Source organism: Panicum virgatum, chromosome 1N (genome assembly GCF_016808335.1).
Source record: "Panicum virgatum strain AP13 chromosome 1N, P.virgatum_v5, whole genome shotgun sequence".
Taxonomy (NCBI): Eukaryota; Viridiplantae; Streptophyta; class Magnoliopsida; order Poales; family Poaceae; genus Panicum; species Panicum virgatum.
Window position 1 is genome coordinate 57768246 of NC_053145.1, and position 6000 is coordinate 57774245.

Genomic DNA, 6000 nt, shown 5'->3' on the forward strand with positions numbered 1-6000 from the left:
CTTCCCACCAAATCCATCAGCACACGCGCGTGCGCGCGCTCCCTCCCGTCGCCACGATGCGGTTCGACCTGGATGGCCTGACGGTGCACTTCGCGTACGCGGCGATCTACCCGGAGCAGCACGCGTACATGGGGGAGCTCAAGCGCGCGCGGCCACGCGCTGCTCGAGATGCCCACGGGCACCAGCAAGACGGCGGCGCTGATCTCCCTCATCACCTCCTACTCCCTCGCCAACCCGGCCCGCCCGCTCCGCCTCCTCTACTGCACCCGCACCGTGCACGAGATGGAGAAGACCCTCGCCGAGCTCCGCCTCCTCTTCGCCCACCTCCCGCCCGCCGCCTCGCGCTCGCTCCTCGAGCTCGGCCTCTCCTCCCGCAAGAACCTCTGCATCCACCCGCAGGCCTCCGACGCCGCCGCCCGCGACTCCGTCGACACCGCCTGCCGCCGCCTCACCGCCTCCTGGGGCCGCGAGAAGGCCGCCGCGGAACCGGAGTCCACCTCGCTACGAGACGTTTGACCGCGCCGCCGCCGGTGGGGACCTCGCCTCCTTCATGCCGCCTGGGGTCTACACCCTCGCTGACCTCCGCGCCCTCGGGAGCAGTGGCGGACCGTGAAGCAAAATGTAGGGGGGGGGGCAATTTTATAAAAAATCCAAGTGACATATAGCTGACGTCAGAAATGACATTATATATATGGGCGCCGCCAGTACCCGCCGCCGCCGCCCGTTGCGACACGAGAACGACTGCTGGCTTCGGTTGCTTGCTCATGTGTGGATGGGCTTCGCTAGCTTCTTTGTTTCAGCGTTGACCCGTTCGTGGGCTACTGGGCTTAAGTTTTATGGGCTGCAGAGATATAGTTTGAAAATTTTTTTTTGGGCAAGGGAGGGCCGGAGCTCAGTTTCGCCGCCAAAGCGGTCCGCCAGTGCTCGGGAGGGAGCACCGGATATGCCCCTACTTCCTCGCAAGGCAGATGGTCAAGTACGCCTATGTGGTGGTGTACAGCTACCAGTACCTGCTGGAACCCAAGGTGGCCAGCATTGTGTCCAGGGAGATGCAGAAGGAGTGCGTGGTCGTGTTCGATGAGGCTCACAACATCGACGGCTTGTTTAGGCGGCTCGTGTAAAGTTTTTGAAAATACATTTTTTTTATATTTGAAGTATTAAATATATATTAATCATAAAATAAATTATAGAACTCGTCTGTAAATCGAGGGACGAATCTAATGAATCTAATTAATTCGTCATTAGAGATTGTTTATTATAGTATTACTGTAACAATTTAGCATCTAATTACGGCCTAATTAGGTTCTTTAGATTCGTCTCGTGATTTACAGACAAATTGTGCAATGTGTTTCTTATTTCGTCTAGATTTAAGTCTCCATGCAGGTGTCGGATTTTTTTTTTTTGAAATTTTGAACTTTGCAACTAAACAAGAGGAATGTCTGCATTGAGGCGCTGAGCGTGAGCATCCAGAAGCAGACACTGGAAGGCGCTGAGCGGAATCTGCGGCGCATCTCACAGGGGATCGCTAGGTACTTCTCTTGATTGCCGGAGAAGCTTTCACCCACCGGACCGAGATCGAGTGCAGTTGCTACTGTGACTGTAACTTTAGCAGTCGCCGATCCTCAGCCGCTCAAGTACCATCCGATGGCCAAAATGAGCTAGGCTTGCTTTCGTCTTCCTCCTGCATTCACCTGCGCTCACCAGGCCCGGTGTCCCCTGCTCGCCGTCCGCCTCTCCAAACAAAACCACCGCACGCGCCGCCCGTCGCGCAGCGCGGAGCACCGTGCACACGGACACACGCTTCATCGCTCCCCGGCCGTCTCCTCCCTCTCGGTCTGTCGAGATCGTAGCAATTCAGCTCCCCCAGCCGTTCACTCGTAACTGGAATCCCTCCAAGGTCCGACGACCTGCTCTGGCCACCTCCGCTGCTGCAACTTGTTAATGACTCCAAGGTCGTAGCTTGGTCGCACCGCCACGGCCCAGCGCCCCGGCCGGCGCGCGTGTAAATAGCAGGCAGCGTGCTTGCGTCCGCGATCGAATGTACGTTTCCTCAAGCGAAATGTCCTCCGAAGAGTCTAGCCTCTCTGTAATTGCCTTTCCTTTCTCTGCCAAAGTTTCCACTTCTCAACCTCGTTGCTTCCTCGCCACCGGTGCGTGCATGCCGCGAAGCTGCAAAAAGGAGCTTCGTGTTCGCGCGTCTCCTTCCCGTGCGTCTTGGATCGTGCTAGTCTCAGTGTGTGACGTGCGCGTGCTGCGTCAGCAACGAATCAGAAAAGTTGGCTGGTCTCCGATCCTGTGGTGGGTGCGAGTGCCTCGGGCAAGACTATTTCAACAAGTCGGAATGCTCTTTTAGACAGCCAGAGTCATTTTAGCCTTTTTAGGACATCTTCTCTCACCTTCCAGATTGCAAATGATTAGTTTAATAGGGCCAATGTGCAGCGCACAAAATTTACAACTCACAATGGGCTGCAGACTATTTCAACAAGTATAGTGTGCAGCGCACAAAACAGCATTTTCGGAGTGTCCTGTAGACAAAAAAAACCCTAGAAAGTTTGAATTATGACGCTTGAAAAGATTGGACTCGATGTTTTGTTTTATCTCGTTGGAACTGCAGAGCTGCTCAATGATTGATACGCCAGACTTCTTTACGTGGGCATGTTTGGAGGATCAAAATTCAAGTGCTAAAGTTTAGCTTTGGAGCTATGTGCTAATCACATGCTAATGGAATCTATTAGAACCTATTAGCTACTCCTCCCCATCTAGTATTTTGGGCTATATTTTTTAAGTTTCCTAAAGTTTCGCATCCTTGTGCATTAGCACTAGTCTCCAAACAGACCATGAATGTTTACACGATAACAGTGGAATATTCTTTCATCACCTTCACCATGTGGATCTGGGGTCAATTTTCCATTACAATATCGAAATCCTAAAATATGCGGTGATATATTCATGGAAATCTATTAATTTAAGTAACATGCAAAGAACTATCACCATAATAATTTGAATATTTTTCTGATTTAAAAAATTGCAACTCTCACTTTATAAGAAATCCAATAATTTCAAATTTAATTAAATTTATACAAAAGCTATTAATATTTATATCTTCAAATAGATTTATTGTGCCACCGTTTTGGGAAAGAGGGAGAGTGAGCTACAGCTACTACTTCCACGAAATTGACCCGCTCGCAAGTCGGCAGGTCGCAGCAGCAGCCCAGTTACCAACCGCCAGCCAGGGGTTGGTGCGTGTGAATGGCTTCGGTTTTGTCTGACTTAGTTTTTTTTTTTTTGAGCCGAACCTATCCACCTTTATTAATTATCAAATGTATAGGTATTACAAACACCAAAAGGTGGATTCAAGAACCATACATGACGACCCACATCACCATAGACGGCGCTACGTGCTATGTTATGAGCATCAGCATTGTGCTCCCTTCTCTCATGAACAATTTCAGCAGTATCAAAGGAAGTCATCCGGGCTCTGACTTCCTCTATCACTTGACCATAAACTCCTTTGGATCCATCCCTGATGTTCTTCACCACGCTTGAGTTATCGGACGCCAAACGGAGCCTGGTAATCTGAAGATCAAGAGCAAGGGAAAGGCCCTCTCTGCAAGCCACGGCTTCCATCACCTTTGGATCCGTGATCCCCTTACTAATCAAGGCTGATGCTCCCAAAAAACATCCAGAAGCATCACGAGCAATTGCAGCAACTGAGGCTGTACATTCATTCTTGGAGATCGCTGCATCGACATTGATTTTTATCATTCCATCCGGAGGAGGTAGCCAAGTACCTGTACGCCGGATCACCGACTTCTGTCCCTTCTCTTTTGGTTTTTCCTCTCCGAGATCAGCAAGGAACCTCTCGACAAAACTGTGAGTAGAAAGAGGGCTCTGAAACTCTCGTTCATGAATAGCCTTGCGCCGAGAGTACCAGATCGCCCACAAAACAACAGCCACTCTAACAGCATCCGAGTGTTTTAGTCTTCTGAAGATCTCTGACAGCCAGGCTTTGGCGTCCCCTTCGTCAGAGAGGCAGACTGCTTCTAGGATGTGATCATCCTCAAGTGCCCAAACGCACCTTGCCACGTTACATTCAATCAAGGAATGTTTCCATGAGTCACACCCACCACAGAAGAAACATGCGCTAGATTGAGCCATATTTCTGTGATGTAGAACTTCACCTACCGGTAAGGATTGTCTCGCCAGTCTCCATAGGAAGATCGAGATCTTTGATGGGACCCTAACACTCCATAGAGATTTCCATTCATTAGCCTCTGCTTTGCGGTCTGAGCGTCCAGGAATACTCCTCAATGCATCATCAACCTAGTCCCGCCGATTCAGCAGCAAGAAGTAGGCCGATCTGACAGTAAACAAACCCCTTTTTTCCGGGTGCCATGCCCAGAAATCATCCTGTTGTCTGGTACAAATTGGAATGCCGGCAATTGTATCAACATCAACAGGGCTGAACACTTGGTTCAATTTATCCCAATCCCACGATGCTTCTGCATGATTGATCAATTCAGAGACCAGCTGAGGAGGATTCGGTACTGCAGTGGGAATAGGTCTCCTCAAACTACCAGACGGTAGCCAGTACATAGTCCATATATAAGTAGACTCCCCATTGCCAATTCTTCGTATTAGTCCCTCTTTCAGGACCTCTCTCCCGTCCAGGATCGAACGCCAAATTTTGGACGGAGAAGACCCGAGCTCAGCTTCTAAGAATTCACTGCTCGGGTAATACACCGACTGAAGGACCCTAGCGCTCAAAGAGTTCGGATCCTGCAAGACACGCCATGCTTGCTTAGCCAATAATGCAAGGTTAAACATCTCCATATCTCGAAAGCCTAGACCACCTGCAGACTTGGGTTTCACCATCGAGTCCCAAGCTACCCAGGTTGTCTTCCTCCTCCCTTCCTTACTCCCCCACCAGAAATTTCTGATCACTGATGTCAAATGTTCACACAAGCCTTTTGGTAATCTGAAACAAGACATCGAGTAAGTGGGTATAGCTTGTGCCACTGACTTGATTAGGACTTCCTTTCCCCCAGCCGAGAGGCATAATTCCAGCCAGCCCTGAACACTACTCCAAACCCTGTCCTTGAGGTATTTAAATGCCCCAATAGTTGCAGCACCAACCTCAGTTGGCATGCCCAGGTATTTTTCATTGAGGGCCTCATTTTGGACTTGCAGAATGCCCTTAATCCCATCCCGAACCTGCTGTCGCACCCCCTTGGCAAAGTGTATGGAGGACTTCTCCATATTAACCTGCTGCCCCGATGCATTGCAGTAGGATACCAAAACATCCTTGAGCACGGTCGCATTCTCATTGTTTGCTCTAAAAAACAGCAGGCTGTCATCGGCAAAGAGTAGGTGGCTAATCACCGGTGCAGATGCTGCCACCTTAATACCATTGAGTACAGATGACTGAGACTTTGAATTTATGAGGCCAGAAAGGCCCTCTGCTGTTAAAAGAAACAAATAAGGAGAAATGGGATCGCCTTGTCGTAATCCTCGAGTTGGTTTGAAACTCTGCAACCTTTCACCATTAAACAATACTGAAAAGGAGACTGAAGAGACCAACCTCATTACTGAGTCCACCCATGACTGATGAAAGCCAAGATGACTCATCATCGCTGAGAGAAAATTCCACTCGACACGATCATAGGCCTTTTTCATGTCTAACTTGAGCGCACAACACCTAGCATCTGTCGCCTTCTTTTGCTTCATAAAATGAAGACATTCATAGGCAGTAATGATATTGTCTGTTATGAGCCTGCCTGGAACAAAAGCCGACTGCTCTTCAGAGATAATATTTGGGAGAACTGCCTTTAGACGGTTTGCTATCACCTTGGAGGCGATCTTATAAAGTACATTGCATAGACTAATTGGCCTGAATTGCCCAACATCGTCCGGCGCAGTTACCTTGGGTATCAGCACAATTAACGTCTCATTTATTCTTGAGAAATCCTCCTCACCCCGCAACAGTCTTAGAATTATTGC